Raw genomic sequence first — 16,694 nt, 5'->3', positions numbered from 1 at the left:
GGGCCAAAGTACGGGCCCTGCGATTCGCGGCGCACCACGCAATGTCCACACCCCGGAGCACAGGTTTCAGGGCCTCCCACAAGGTCACGGCATCAATGCTCGGGTCCTCATTCTCTATCCAGTAATGTGCTATCGCCTCCCTCATGTGTGATCGGTAGTCGTCGCGCTGCAGGTGCCACGTGGAGAGTCGCCAACGAAACGGCTGCCGCCGCGCACCCAGACTCAACGTCAGCGCGGTCGGGGAGTGGTCCGACAGACCCCTAGGAAGTATGGAGGTAGAAACAACCCTCCCTATCCAGGGCTGTGGGATAAACAGGTAGTCCAGACGGGAGAAGGATTTGTGGACTGCAGATACAAAGGTATATTCGCGGATACGCGCATGGTAGTGTCGCCAGGTGTCAATCCACCCCATCCCCTGCACCATCCTACTCAGGCGTGTAGTGGCATCTGTCAACTGGCCTCCCCCTGGTCTACAGCGATCCAGCCTCCCGTCCATCACGTCGTTCCAGTCTCCACCCACAATCGTCAACACAAGCGGGATGCCAGTCCAGATATCAAACAGTCGTTCAATCAGAGCGTCTTGTAGTGGGGGTGGAGCATACACACTGCCAAAGACCACAGGCTCACCGCCCAGCTTCCCCTTAACAAACACGTACCGTCCATGCACATCCAGCCACTGTGTATCATGTGTGTAAGGGACCCTGCGGTGTATCAGGATCGCAACTCCCCTGGACCCTCTCGTGAACCCAGCATGAAACACTTGGTCATAGCCATACCTCCGCAGACTAAGAACTTTTGTACCCATGAGGTGCGTCTCTTGAAGTAACAATACATCCGCTTTTTCAGTCTTCCCCAATCGCAGAACCGCACTACGTTTGATTTTGTCAAGCATACCTCTCACGTTCCAACTTAGGACGCGTATCGTAGCATGCGGGGGGCTCGCACCCTGTACATCAGCCGCCATCAATCACCCAAATCTCTAGAGTATCGGGCCACCAAGACCACACGCACCTATGCAATCGCCCCCAGGTTCCCGCAAACACCGTGCTAGAGCTAGATCCAACTCCCCCCCCATGTTTCCCGAACTCCCAAAACCACGGTTCCCCCCCTGCACCCCTTCCCCTGCCCCAAACTGTACCAACGACCCCCTCTCCAACCCCCCACCCCATACCTCAGAAACATTGAAGTAACTGTCGCGGTGCAGGCAATCACAGACCTCCAACGGGAGATCCAAGACCCACTACACCAATGGATCCCACCCAACTACCCACAAGGTATCTAACAACCTCCCACTTAACACGTGGGAACGAACTCCGGGAGTAGGCCCGCCCTTGGAGAGGCGTCACCCGACCCACTGTCCACCCATGAGTATGAAATTGTGTAGTCCATCAATGAGTGGCATGTCCGAGAGCAGCGCCTGGCCTATACTATACAGCCAAGCACCTCAATAGTCCTGTAGATCCATCGCCGGAGTCAGTGTGAAGAGAAGGGCGTCAGGATTTCGATGGGGAAGAGTCTGTCTCCTCCGGAGCCTCGGCCGACTCGTCGCGGGGAGGAGGGCGTTTCTGGGAGCGCGCCCTCCAGTTGCTTCTGCTGCGTGACCTTCTGGGTGGTTTCGGAGGTCTCCCGGTGGTCGACGAGTCCGAGTTCCGCCTGGGGGGGGTGTTCACCTTGACACGCACAGTCTCGTCCGTCCATTCAAATACTTCCTCCGGAGAGTTGAAGAACTGGGTGCGGGACTGGAAGACCACGCGGAGGCGGGCCGGGAAGAGTAGAGCATAGGGAATTTTGAGCTCACGTAAACGTGCTTTTGCCGCGGTGAACGACTGCCTCTGCTGTTGGACCAGCTTTGTGTAGTCCGGGAACACAAGGATTTTGTGGTTCTCAAACATGAGAGGGTCCTGGGCGCGGGCCTGTCGCAGGATAACGTCCCTGTTGTGGTAGTTGAGCAATTTGGCAATCACCGAGCGGGGGCGAGCGCCAAGAGGTGGTTTTGGAAGGAGTGCTCGGTGCGCCCGCTCTACCACAAAACAGCACGACAGGGTGTCTGGGGGGAGCCATCCCTCAAGCCATTGGGTCAGGAAGGCCTCCATATTTCCTTTCTCACAGTCCTCCGGGAAGCCAACGAAGCACAGGTTGTTCCTTCTGGCCCTCCCTTCCGCATCTTCCACCCGCAGCGCAAGTCCCTTCTGAATCCCCTCCATGGCGGCAACTTTCTTCTTGAGGACGGCCACATCATCCTCGACCTCCGTGATCCTGGATTCCGTTTCGGTGATGCGGGCCACCGCATTGCGTAGGTCCTGCCGGAGCAAGGTCACGTCGGCTCCGACCGCCCCGATCTTCGCGTCCAACATGTCCCTCGACTGCGTGATCGCCGCCATCAGCGCCGCGTTGTCGGGTCCCGCGCTTTGGGGACCCCCAGATGCTCCGGCATTCCCACTGGGTCCTGCAAACTTGTCCATTGGGCCCTGCTTTGAAGCATTGCCGCTGTTGCCCCCTCTCATCATGGCTCGGATAGAGTGATGGTTTCGACCACGAGGGACCAGCAGTCCAATGTGCTCCTCACTTCGTGCACGGCCTCTGATAATGAACGTCTCCCTGACCGCCGTGAACCTTTGGAGATGGAGCGCACCCCCGTGGAGCTCCCGCAAGGCGCTATACGTGCAGTGGCTGGGGATGGTGCCACGCGGGATCAGGACCGTTCACTCCGCTGCGGGCCCGCAGCAATCAGCCCAACACCCGTGCCCCACCTCTCGGTTGTAGTATCAAAGCAATTTGGGGGGCCGCTTGTATGCCCAGGATCGTGCCAGTAGACTGCGGGGGTCTGTCCAGGTCACTTCCCCCCCACCGCGGCCCGAGGCGGCCACCGAGCAGGGGTGTAGCAGTAATCCAGCCCCCAGGAAGAGTCCAGCAGGGTCGCAGTCCGAATATGGAGGGGGGGACGAGTAGGGGGTCGGCAGGGCCGCCACCCCCCTAGCGTTCCAGTGTCTCAGAGCCCCGCGGCCCGATCCCGCCGCCGAATGGGGCCAGGCACAGTCCCAGGGCGTCCCCTCCCCCACTAGGCCTTACACCCAGTCTCCTCTCCTTACCCCACCTCCGCTGGAGAACGGGCGCCGACTTCGTCCTCCCCAGCTGGTGTTGCCGCCACCGCAGCAAGTGTCCAGGCGGCAGCGGGGCTCGATCAGTCCCGGCCGCCTCTCCGCCACTGTACTTTCACTGGAGCGTCACCTTCCGGCCGGCGCGCCCCGGCTGCCACACACTTCCGGGCGGATCAGCCCAAAATCGAGGTCCCGGCCGTGGTGCGGAGGCAGGCCCCTTCGCCGTCAGGACTCCCGGCGGCTGTATCTCCCCAGCCGCAGACCGCCGGGACACCGGAGTCACTGCCGAGGCGTCGCCGTCGGATCCGCCGTCTGCCACCAGGTTTTTGGGCGCAGTGCAGTCGGGGCGACGTAGGATGCAGGCAGGATATGCGGCTGGCGGGACGGAGCTCGGTTAGGCTACGTCCGCCATGTTCGCCGTCTTGGCCACGCCCCCCTCGTTACAGCTATTTGATCTTTATTCTGTAGTTGACACAGTTCACATCACCCCATGCTTTTACTTACTCTTAACAACATGGGAGTTCTAAGAGCTGTCCTGAACCAAAATGACTTTCCTCTCTAGTGGCATACCACAAAATGATGGGGCTCCCGGCAGAACGTGACGAGTGGCTCCAAAGACTCCCACGTCACCACTCTTCGTATGCTTTTAATTGAATGGGAGTCCCCTGAAAGGGGGGGGGCTGCACCGCTGGGACTACAGAGGCCTTTATTACACCGCCGTTCTTCATTGATCGATAATTGATCTTTTTACTGCCACCCTTTTCCTTGGCACTGTTCTGACCTGTTCCCCCTAATGACTGGAGGTTAGCGCGGCTGATACCCTAAGTCCCTAATGATAACTGTGACATTCTCAGAGAAAAGGGGGAATGCTCTCGTGAGTGCCCTCCGACCTGGTACATAATATACCTGAGAAAAGATGAGACCACCCCACACTCTATGAAGCTTCTGAAGGCGCTTCGGCACACTTTCACCTTCATACCATGCATTGTTTTAATACACACTACAGAAGGGATTCTAAAAGAGTCCTGGGCAAAACCACCAACGCATTTTGGAGATGTGCTCTCATAAACCCCACAAGTGTCCTCCAGCAAGTTACTGCCCGCACCTTCAAGGGTTTGAAGTGAAGTGGTACACTCGTCCCTTCCTGGGTGTGCCCAGAGCTGCTGTAACTCACTCTAGTTCGGCGTGATCACTACATGTCTTGAGACTCGCTCGTTAAGTCTTGTGCAGCTAATGTACTCTTTGCTGCGAAAACATTACAAAACCTTGTGCCAGCCGTAAGAGCCCAATGAATAACCCCCACAACCCTCGGCTACTCTCGCCCTCTTCTTACGCCACCTGCACTAGTACCGACTAAAGGGGTGCTTTCACAGCCCTCGCTCGCGCCCCCTGACGAGGTGTTCTTACACTACTCCACCCCTATAGAAGTACAGACTGGAGAGTGACACACACACATATGCTCCCATTAATGCCCTCTGAAGAGGTGGGCTAGTGTCCACACAGAGACACACTGCCGCCGATGCGATGCCCACGGCTAAAAATGTGCTACACGTTTCAAAGCCAAACTGTAGCTTGCTGAAGTGCCTGCTTAAGATAACATTCGCACTCAATGGCCACAACACGCCAAACCTTGCGCATATATAAAATGCGGGCCAAATGCTGTCAATGGCAATTCCCAGGAACTCGAACCCTGCGAGCTCCCAACGATCAATAAAAACGGGCGACACAACCGCACTCAGTTGTAAAATGCGCACTTCCCCAGCCAAAATTCACTCTGCCCCCACGCTTAGCTGAAATCGATGTGAGCCTTCGACGGTGCTCGAATGCTCGTGACTCGCCGGTCGTAACCATGTTCCAGAGCCGATCCCCGCGTAGAAGCGCATCGCTGGTGGAAACCATCCCCTACGCCTAGAATGGAACCTGCAGTCACCGGTAAAAATATGGAGAAGCGGTTGAGGCTGACCGTGCCGAGCCCTTGGCGCTGCCCGCCTGCGGGGGGTCGGAGGTGCGGGAGGCTGCATCTGAGCGGGTGGAGAGGCGGTAGCGGGCCGGCGTGCCACCCTCGTACTCCGGGTAGCCAGGGGTGCGGGCGTCGTCAGTCACGGTGGAGCGGCTGTCGTCCCACTCGTCGTCTCAGTCATCGTCGCTGCCCTGGCTGGTCTGGTAGGGGGCTCCGTGCTGGGGCCCGGGCGAGTAGGACTGCGAGAGCCGCTGCTGCATCAGCGCCAGCGCCCAGGGAGCGCCAAGTCCTGCGGGGCCCCGAACGAGGACTGCACCGGCTCCGGGGAGAAGCTGCCCACCGGCAGGTTGGCATAGCGGGCCGGGTAGTGCAGCTCCGGGGCGGGCGGCGGCAGGGGGCAATGGCGGGGCGGGCTCGGTCACCCGCAACACCTCCACATAGGAGGCCGGGAAGAGGCCGCGGTCGTCGCGGCTCTTGACCCCCTCCAGCCAGCCCTCGATGTCCTGCGCGCTGCACAGGGTCAGCAGCTCCGTATCCCGCAGCGAGATCTCGCCCGGGTTCACTGACTTGAAGTCGTAGAGGGCGTGGGCCCGGAGCGCCATGATCCCGGGAGGATGAGAGGCAACCCGGGCACCGGGAGGGGGGCTCGGGTAGGCGGGGGCGCCAGGGAGCACCTCAGACACACTGAAGGGGAGTGCTCTACACAGACCAGGCTTTGGCTCCAGGCGCTAGAAGAAGGCAATGCATGCACCGCAGCCCGCTTGTCCCAGCTTCTCCCACACTTTCCCCGGCAGCCTGGAGCTCATGCGCGGATTTAGGTTGCTGCTCTCTCCGCTAGGTTCGGTCCTCTTGTCTTGACCTTTGGGCGAGCCACAGCAAATACGATCAGGAAGAGATGGTTCACCCAGCTAAGCTGGGCAACGGCAGCATCCCGCAGGGGGAGGAGGAAGCTGGGCATCCCGGAAAGCGTGGAGGCTCTCCTGCACATGGCCGCTGGAGAGGGAGGGAGGGGTGGGGGCCCGGGGGAGGCAAGAGCGCTACGGAGCTACAGGGACAGAAGGCACAAAAAAACGGGACAGAAGCTACAGGGACAGAAGGCACAAAAAACGGCAAGAAACGGGGTCAAAACAACAAACAGGGGAAAGAAGGCAGAATAAACTCACCTCATGTCCTCGGTAGACACAGCAAAATGGCGGCCGCCTGCTTCGTCTTTTTTTGGATTCGGGGGCGTGGTTTTGCTGTCCTGAGTGACGGACGACGTCACGAGCTAAAGAACAGCAAAAATTACGCCCCCGAATCCGAAAAGGACGGGGCTACATCGGAGTGATGCTTCTCTCCTCCAATGGCTGGCCTCCGTTTAGGAAGCCAGCCAATGAAGGAGAGACAGGGCAGGGAGGCGGGACCTTCTGCGCTACTAAGAGTCATTAAATCTCTGGCCTAAGACTGCGCAAGCGCAGCCTTTTAGGCCTTCGACCTAATAATGTCATGAGCAATGCCAATAGCTCTAACTTTAACAATGCCGAGACCATTGCATTGTAAATGCTTGTTCTATCTTTTATGCTCTCCCATCCAATTTGCAAAATCTCTGGCCAAAGTCAGGCCTATTGTCTTTGTCGATGCTTGTTTATGTGTCAAACCACTAATTAGAAAGCCGATTGGGCACACTGTCTATGCAACTTTTAACTCAGAAAGACCAGTCGTCTTTAAGCACCATTATATCCTGTTCGAACAAAATGTTTTTTTTAAAAAAGTAAAAGATTTCTTTGTTATTACCAAGAACTTTTACTAATTCAGTGAAGTTTGAAGTGGCAGTCGCACAATATATTACATCTTCTGCGTTTCAAGCCTCGCTCTGTCCTTGGATGAAAGGTTCTACGACGGGGCGGAGTTTCACCGGCATGGATACCATTGGGCGGCCAGGCCAGGGGGCTCTGGCCGGGAACATGGCAACCGGAGCTGTAGCGGCAATGGCGGAAAGAGAAGGAGGCTGAACCGAGCACTGGAGGTATTTGTCCAACTCGGCGCGAGGGAAGGAGGGAGAATACAGACTCGCAGCCTCGTGTTGTGGCCGCAGCAGTACGCGAGGCGGTAGGTGCGGTGGAATTCAGGTCAGCGAAGCACTATGGGGCATGTAGTTCAGTCATTCACCTTTCACGCCGCCTTGACCTGTTAAAGGAACTACCTATCCCATGAGGCCATTTCCTGATCCTAATGTAGATAGGCGCTGCCACATCTTAAAGGTTCTTCGTGTCCTGCTTCCAACGTGGTATGCAACTATTGTAAAAAGTTGGGGCATTTTGCTAAAGTTTGCTTAAAATTGAAAAATAAGAAAAGTTTTGATAAACCTGTTGTGGGTGTTGTGGATTCTGATTCGTCTTCAGATTCAGAAATAACTATTGGAGTTGTTTCCGATTTTCCTGATGAATCAATAATTGAAGGCGATCCTGATTCCTGTGTTGACCCCATCATTGAGGTGACTATTGGTGACAAAATTTTGAAACTCCTAGTAGATTCTGGTGCCAAAATCACCATGATTGACAAGGATTTATTTGATTTTACTTGGAGTAACTCTCGCCCTCTTCTTCCTCCTGACCGTGCTCCTGTGTCTTACGAAGGGAGGAGGATCAGTCTCCTTGGCTTCTTTGAAGACATCCTATGTTTTCAGGGAAGGAAAATTAGAGGGAAAATTTATGTTGCTATCAAAGGACTCAACATATTGGGTTGGTTCCATCAGGGTCTTTTTGGAATGACACTTAAACCTGGTGCGAGGGAACAAGTCTTTATTGCTACATGCTCTGATTATCTAGAAATGCTCAAATGCAAGTTTCCCTCCGTTTTTAGTTCAAAATTGGGCAAAATAAAAGGCTTTAAGCACAAGATCATTGTAAAAGAAGGATCAACACCTGTCAAACACAAACTTAGGGGTGTACCTTTCAGTGTCAGAAATGATTTGAAGAAAGAACTGGAAACGTTATGTGAGTGTGGTGTGATTGAACCTACTGAGTCCTCTCTATGGCTTTCGCCTTTGGTTGTAGCCCGTAAGAGGGATGGGAAACTTAGGGTCTGTGTTGACCTTCGCTCAGTTAACAAGGAGATTTGGGTAGATTCTCATCCTCTTCCCCGCATTAACGATCTCTTCGCAGCTACCAAAGGAGCAAAGTTCTTCACCAAACTCGATTTAGCCAGTGCATACCACCAGGTTGAGCTACATCCCGATTCCCGTCACATTACTGCCTTTATTTCCCCATTGGGTACGTTTCAGTATAAACGTATGCCTTTTGGTCTAGCGTCGGCCGCTTCGGTCTTTCAGAGAGTTATGGGTAATATTTTGCAAGGTGTCAAGTGTGTAACAGTCTTCCAAGATGATGTGTTAATCTTTGGCAAGGATGTCGGTTCTCATGATTGTGTTTTAGAAAATGTTCTCAGTTTATTTCAAAATCATGGTGTTGTTTTGAAACTTGAAAAATGCAAATTCTTGTGTACGGAAGTTGAGTATCTCGGTCACATTCTGACGCAAGATGGAATTAAGCCTAGACCTGGACTTTTAGACGCAATTTCCAAAGCCCCTACTCCGTCCGATAAAACTGGAGTTAAATCTCTCCTGGGCATTTGTGAATACTACTCCAGGTTTATTCCCCACTATGCGACTATTGTACGCCCTATCAGTAATTTGTTGAGGAAAGGTGTCAAATTCGTTTGGTGCGAAGAATGTGTTCTAGCCTTTGAAAAAGTGAAAGCTTCCCTGATGTCTGATTCTGTACTTAAACCTTTTGATCCTGCCTTACCTTGTTGTCTTACTGTTGACGCAAGTTGCGTCGGTCTTGGTGCCACTTTAACACAAAATGAAGGTGGTGTGGAAAGAACCATCAGTTTTGCTTCAAGAGTGTTGAGATCGGCTGAGATTCAATACTCTGTGATAGAGAAGGAGCTTTTGGCCTGCACCTGGGCCATTGAAAAATTCAGACCGTTCATTTGGGGTACGCGTTTTTTGCTTCAAACTGACCATAAACCGTTAGTTAACATCTTAGGTGGTGGTCTCACCAAGTGTTGTACACCCAGGATTTTAAGAATGGTCACCAGGCTCCTACAATACAATTTTGATGTTGTGCATATTGCCGGAGGGAAAAACGTAAGGGCTGATTTCTTGTCTCGTTTTCCTCCTACTGTGTGTGACGACGATGTCGACATTCCCTTTTCTAATCTTATCGATGAAGATTGTGATGATTGCTTAGTCGCTTGCGTGGATATTCCTGAGTTACAAGTTTGTTCTGAAGTCGAGTGGAGGAAGGCTTTTGTTAAGGATAGTATTCTGCAGGATGTTTGCAATTTTGTCAAGGTGGGCTGGCCACGTGAGAAAGTGTTGTCTGCTTCTCTTCAACCCTTTTCTAAAGTTGGACATGAGATTTCCATTGAGGATGGTATTTTATTACGTAATGACAAAATCATCCCTCCTTCTGCCTTTAGAAAAGACATAATTGCCAAAGCTCATGAGGGTCATTTAGGTTCTTCCTTCACCAAACGTAGAATTCGAGAGATGTTCTGGTGGCCTGCCATGGATTCAGATATTGACTGCTTTGTCGCAGAATGTTGTATATGTAAATCTTCCGATAAAAGTCTCAAGACCTGGGTTCCGCCTCTTATGCCAGTTGAATGTCCAGATCGTCCCTGGGCAAAACTGGGCATTGACATAATGGGTCCCTACTCCGTACTCAGTGGTTGTTTCAGGTTCATCTTGGTTTTAGTTGACTATGCTTCCAAATGGCCAGAGTTCAAACTTACCAAAGATGTTGATACCAAAAGTGTCATTGAGTTCCTTTGTGATGTATGGAGCAGGGAAGGGTTTCCTGAAGTGTTGGTTTCCGACAATGGGAAACAATTTGTGAGCCATGAGTTTGTTGAATTTCTCTCCAGGTCTGGTGTCAAGCATGTGAAGAGTTCCCTTTATCATCCTCAAGGGAACGGACTTGTCGAGAGGATGAACCGAGTTGTTGGCGACTGTGTGAAGTGGGCTAGATGTAGCAATGTTGAGGTCAGTAAAGCTTTGAAGAGCATGATTTGGTTTTATAGGACCACCCCTCACTCCTCCACCAAGATTTCTCCTTTCGAGTTAATGAGAGGGCGAAAGCCAAACACTTCATTTTGTCCTGGGTGGATGTCCAAATGGATTAAGTCAAGTTCAGATGTTTCTAGTCTCATGTCCATTGTTAAAAGTAATGTTTCAATCTCCCAGTCCAAACAAAAGGAATATTTTGATGTGAAGAAAGGAACAAAAGAGAGTATTTTGGAAGTTGGAGATTTTGTACGGATCAGGAAGTCTGGGCATGTTAACAAAGGGGAAAGCAAGTTTGGACCTCCTTCTAAAGTTGTTAAAGTCATAGGCAATGCCATACAAGTGGAAGGAGGTTTCTGGTGGAATCTCAACAGAGTTGCTAAAATTGTCCCTGACTCTGGAGTTCTTCCTAAAGCTAATTCCTCCTCACATGTTTCTGAAGGTCCCTCTAATACTTCTCTACTTAACAATACTTCCTCTTCTGACACAGGCACCAGGAAGAGCTCTCGTATTGTAAATAGACCTTCAAGATTTAGAGAATAAGTTTTCACATACATTTTGTAACTATACTGTTATACATTGCCGCTTTTCTCATGTTCATTTATTCTGTTAAGAAGAGGAGATGATGTAATACTCTAGGTTTGTTTTGCAATGTTCATTTATACCTTGTCTCTTTAGGTATGACTCCCGTGCATTCTTAGAACCCTGCTGTGCTCTTGTGGTGGATTCCACTAGGGGATTCATTCTTACCTTAGACTACAACTGAACTGGTTGGCTGTATTTTGTTTGCCATTAATTAAACCTATCTCGACCTACACTACTGCCTCCCTTGGATTATTACAGTGTAGTTCTGTGTAAAGTGGTTCACGTCCAAAACAACAGTGCCAGCACTGCAAGCCCCATCATTATGGGAGTTGTTGTTGTTGTAGGTGACAAGCGCCCTGATACCTCAAAAAATTGTGATTAAAAGAAAGACACCGTATTTCCCCTATAAACTGCCAGAATTTTGGCCCAACATGTTTTTATTTATATCACTAGTTGAAAGAAAAGTAGTGCTTCTTGGGCGAGATAATCCCCCAAGCACTATTCCATGATTTAGGTAGCTAACTGGTAAACCTTACTAGTGACTGCTCGTTGCCTGGGTTGTTTATTTACCACTTCCTATTAGCCAATCACAATATCCGGAAATTAAATGCAAGTAACACATGGACCTGGGTGGCCTGGCAGCTGTGCCCCCATCAAGCCTGCACCTGCTTCCAAGAGTCAGTCCATGTGTGAGCCCCTCAGTCCTATGATGACAGTGTTATTAATGACAGGCATCATGTTCAGACACTCGATTCTTACCAGCCTGCTGTTTGAGAGGATTACCTTCTCATCTTTGGCATAATGCTTTTCTGTTAATACTTCTTCCAGGTTACAGATGAGTGATGCATTAGAGGGGGTGTGGAACCCACCCACAGTGTTTTTTTTGGCTGTACTTTTGTGTATTTAAAATATACAGTTGTTTATTGTTTTCAATGGATGAGTAGATATATTTGTCTTTGCTTTCTGGTACTTTTAGTCATTCATCAATAATGATACGAAAAGGACCTCAAGCTCTAGGAAAACCTAAACCAGTTGAGCTAGTCGCGCAAGGACGTTGAAACTGCAAGTCCCAGCATGCTTAGACCTGTTAGCTGAAAAAAGTGGCTGAGAGACAACTACACGACAATGGGTCATTATTGTGTACAAGGGTACAGGCAAGTGCTTTCTTAAGAAAAGCACTGAATAGTTTTCCACTCTTCAAAAAGCAGCATCAGTTTAACATGAATACTCCTGTATTTTTACAGTTGGATTGTGTTTGAATCCAGATGCGTTTCAATAGAATATATTTTTTCTCTCACTGAAATCAACAATTGCAGTGAAGAAAACCTAATAGCCCCTTAAATTCGCTACAAATGATCTGCTACACAAACTATTAATCACTTAAAAATAAACTGCTCATGACCACACATGATGTAGCAGAATCCATAAGATCGGACATAACTGGTGATATATATCATCTTACCATTGACATGGTTATAATTTAGTTTGTATGGTTATGTATTATTGTTCTATTGTCTTAAGTCCAGTTGTTTACTAGTTTTAAATTTGGAAGTTGTCAGGTGTGAGGTATGGTTTTGATCACAAAGGCACACATTATGGTTTGTGTTGGGAACTTTAACCAGTAAATTTCAAGAGTTTTCAGGTTTTGTGTTGCAACCATAGCATCACAGTGAAATCATGTTATGTTACGATTTTTAGAATGCAACACATACTTTAAGGGAACACTTGCAATATGGAGCTAGTAGTAGGCAAGATAAGAGCGATAAGATTACATAACAAACATTGACTATGCCAATAGGTCTGGCTTTAAAATAATGTTGTATGATAATGTCAAACAATACAAGTAAATAGCAAGGCAATGAATGAGCATTTGTGTGGGAGCAAAGAATTGTAGAATGATACTGGTGTAGGTGAAAAGATTGGGTGACAGTTGCACTGTCAAGCCAGACCTAAACACCCATGTAGGTTAATGACTGCCCTCCTCCCTTCTGCTCTGCCGCCAGAGAAAAACATACATTATCTGGTTATCCAAGACACTTTAAGAGCATTATATTGTTAAATTAATACATGAGGAAAGCACAATCTCTCCTACGACAAGCGGAAGTTGGGGAGACGAGAGAAGTTGAAAACGCTAAACCCAACATTTGATAGACAAAGCTTAGCATTTTTATTAAAAAGCGCAGGAAAATGTGCCCACTTGAGAAGAGCGGCCAAGTAAGAAGAACACAACCGAAATTAAATAATTGAGAACTTGATAATTTTATGGACTATTCAAATCAGTATGGTAAAACTCACGCACATTTTTTTTAACGAATAATTTTCTAATGTATTTTTTGTAATAATTTTTAAGAATTGGAAACAATAAAACTTGACTTGACTTGACAATATATTGTCATGTCTGCCCCTGAAATTTCAAGCTCCGGCAACTGGATAAATAAAATGATCACAACTGTGTGGAGGGCAAGCACTTTTCTGCGGAAACACATATCTTCTGCACTACCAAAATATGTACTCCTGGATAACAACAAGTGGGTGGAGCCAAAGTCCGTCTCTAGTGTTGATCATATAATTGACTTGTGACAGCTGCACTGTCAATCCAGACCATAAAAAGCCATGTTTTGAGTTTTCCTTGAAGGTGCTCAGATTATTAATCAAGTAGATGGAACCAGATAGAATTCCAATGTCTATCAGTTAGGTTGGAGAATGAGGGGCTGTCAAAATGACTGCATTTAAAAGAGGACTTAGACCTCTCTAGACAACAAAGAACCTAAAGGGTTGGGAAGGATGGTAAAGACGAAACTTGGATTAAGTAGATGGGCCCTTTGTTGTTAATGGCTTTGTCGACTAAACAGAGAGATTTGAAGATGGAGCTTTTTTTGACCGGGAGCCAGTGAATATCTTTTAGTTTTGACATAACCGTGGTGCTAGGAGGAAGATTGAGTATCAGTTAGGCTGCAGCGTTTGGCACCAGATAGTCTGGAACACAGAGTTAAAAATAATTCGTGAAATCAAGTCTGTATGTAATAACAGCTTGAACTACTGTCTTATGGAATGAGTCGGGCAGCAGAGGTAGACTCTTAGTCAGCATTTTGATAAGAGAGAGACACATGACTGAGGCTTGGAAGTGAAGCTGTGTCAATCCACTATGAAGTCAATATTTTTTAATGCCACCGCGGGCATAGGCATTGGTCCTAGTCCTAAAGGCCACTACTGGATGGTAAAATTTTCCTAAAATTTAAGTTTTCAAATTTGCCACAATTCACTTTGAGACCGCTTATGTTTATCCAGTTTCTTCCGATAAGATTGCTTCTTACTGAGTGGGACGATAAAGTCCAGTGCAAATGAAATCCAGTGATTAAAACGCTGCACTACCGAGGCTTAGTCTCATTGGAAAGGGCGCTGATAAATTAATCATCAGTAATTTTAGACCAGGCCCTATTAGAGATAAAGTGTGGGGCTGATTTACATTTCTGGAACTAGGTTTATAAGGAATTGAAGATGGCTTTGCATGTGATCAGTCCATTTTAGACGGTATGGGGGTTGCAACTGCAAGGTATGATGGTGTTTAAATTAGTACATTTTAGGTCTAACAGTTTGTACTCCCTGAACCATAACTTTATTTTACCAGTGGGGTTTTTCTGTCTGTGCCTTTGTGCATGCCTTGCAGTGTGGATATAGGGTAATTTTTTGCCTGATGGACAATGCTCCCCACAACCCATGTCTACAGCACCAAGCAGCATAGCCTTTTTTTAAATAAAAATTCTTCCTTTCTTGAAACTCTTGATATCAAGCTTACCAATTTGTTATTCACGAGCATGTGTTGTATGAAAGATTTTTGTTTTCTAAATGTACTTAACGGACTTTACGGGAGTGATGAGCTCAGTAGCACCTTCCATTTATATTCTTTTCTTAGGGATGTATGTGAAAATTGCAGTTTCAGAAAACTTCCAAGTTCTATAAATTGGTGCACATTTCTGAATACAGGATTCTGGCAGAGTGTATTCTGTATTTTACTTTTTAGGCAGGGAATTTGCGAGTTTGCCATTCATTAAATGCTTTTTCTCTATTTTTTGCATTTTCGTCCGTTCCTTTTTGTACCTGTCTCCCTTTTGGTTGCCTAGAATTGGATATCCTTCACGTTGCTTTTCACGTTGAAGTCTGTTACTTGTAGTTTTACATGTATGATGAAACATAGAACCTTTAATTATCAGAATGCAAAGAAAAAGCACAGAGCGGGAGTTGCGCACAGTGTCTGGCCTGCCGCCAGCTACTTTGCCCTACCCACAGAGAGCAGCGCGGGGTGCAGTGCCTGTGCCCACATTACCACAGGTGGGCAGCTCACGCAGTGGAGCCTTCTAGATCCTAAACCCTGTGACCTTAGATCAGCAGTCTTTATTGTATCTGCATTAGCCAGTTTTTTCCCTCCACAGTGTGTAATTGTGAATCAGAATTGATTCCTGTGGCAATCACAAAATGGTGTTGGAATACTGCAACTAGAATGACGCCTGATGGAATTGTGAGTCACAAACCGGTTTTAATGTTTTTTCTCAGTGTGGTACTTCGTTTCTCACACCTCTGGGCACCCCTCAGTAATTTCCTGGGGTCAGTCACCTCTGAGGGTACCCCTCTCAGCCAAATGGGTACAAAACTCACAATTTGGAACCAATTTCAAGTTTGAAGATGGCTGAAAAAAAGTTGTAGCCCTTTTCCAGCCAATCCATTTGTCAAAACATTCCAGATGGGGTTGACTTGACTTGTGAGTCATGACTGAAGTTAAATGACAGAGGGATGCAAAAGTATTAAGTGTGTGAAGCCCACTCGGCTTTAAATTTAGAAGGCTTATATGTCACAAACTACTGAACAAAATTTCATCAAACAATTTGCAGAAGAGGTTTGCCTTTTATACACCAGGGAGACAACTGCGCTCGTCTGCTCAGCTGTTGATACAGACCCCTAGGTTTACTCGCCAACGACTGGGTGGGAATTCCTTTGCACGTAAAGAGGGTGTAGCCTGGAACCTGCTGCCCCTGGCCCTTCGGGTTATACTGGACCCACTGCTGTTCAAGAAGAAACTTAAAACGCTGCTCTTCTAATATGTGATGGTTGTGCATCTTTCCCTTTTCCGGAACACTTTCAAGTAGCCATGCGCTCTACAAATTAAAATAACATAACAAAAGAAAGCATTCTTACTGAGTTTTACATAACTCATTCTTTTTTCAGCACCACCCCTGCTCCAAAATTGGTATGTCGGATCTTAGCTGCCTAGGCATATTTTGAAGCAGATCTGTGTAAAGGGACAAAAAGTTACATGCAAATTAAAAAAAAAAAAAAGCATTTTAAATGGAAAGCGCAACTGAACCATAACTTGGGGTTTATATTCACCTTTATTCCACTCGAGCACTGCGCCATAAGACCACGCACTGTTTGTAGCACCCGTCTCTTATGTGATATTTGCTTATATTGCATTGGTGAATACATGTATACTTTGTCTTCTAATCTGCTGTGCTGGACAAGGGTAGGGACATTCCAATGGAAAGGTTTTCCTGTCTGAGCTAGGCAGGTGAAAGGGTTATTTTTTGTAGAAGAGAAACTCTGTCCTGGTGAAGTTAACTTGAGCTCACCCAGACCCCGAGGGATTGTAGTGTCAAGGGGATCAGAGATGCTAAAGTACAGTTGGATGTTGTCTGTTTTAGTTTGTCAATTATACTGAGGGCTTTATTGAATGACGTTCGGATTTTGAGAATACATAAGTATGTTTGGAGCATTTGGGGCTCTAGACCTATTTTCAAACACTGAAATATGTCTTTATGCATGTTAAGCCATGTGCATCAAATTATCTTGGGCATCCCATCATGTTGCATCTCCACCTAATTGTGGTCCCACCGTGTAAGATTAGTTACCACTCTTCGTCATCAGTCAGTCCGTGGGATGGTGAATGGCGAGAATAGCCACGCATTACAGTGAGTGATCTAACTTTTTAGTTCTACCAAAGTTTTAAGAG

At 48.1% G+C, this 16,694-nt stretch overlaps 1 protein-coding gene across 4 annotated transcripts in view; it reads left to right on the top strand.

Annotated features, from left to right (window-relative positions):
• TAF1C (TATA-box binding protein associated factor, RNA polymerase I subunit C) overlaps nt 1–16,694 on the top strand; it is a 228,810-nt gene that overhangs the window by 128,565 nt on the left and 83,551 nt on the right. Inside the window, exon 1 of one of the 4 annotated variants that reach the window (XM_078674450.1) lies at nt 6,930–7,063. The exons of 2 other annotated variants lie outside the window; for them this stretch is intronic. The gene's annotated coding sequence lies outside the window, so the exon portion shown is untranslated. Of the gene's footprint in view, nt 1–6,929; nt 7,147–16,694 lie in introns of those variants that run through there. One more of the 4 variants, XM_078674451.1, reaches the window with a different exon arrangement.

Source organism: Lissotriton helveticus, chromosome 2_1 (genome assembly GCF_964261635.1).
Source record: "Lissotriton helveticus chromosome 2_1, aLisHel1.1, whole genome shotgun sequence".
Classification (NCBI taxonomy): Eukaryota; Metazoa; Chordata; class Amphibia; order Caudata; family Salamandridae; genus Lissotriton; species Lissotriton helveticus.
This window is presented reverse-complemented; position numbering and strand designations above follow the sequence as displayed.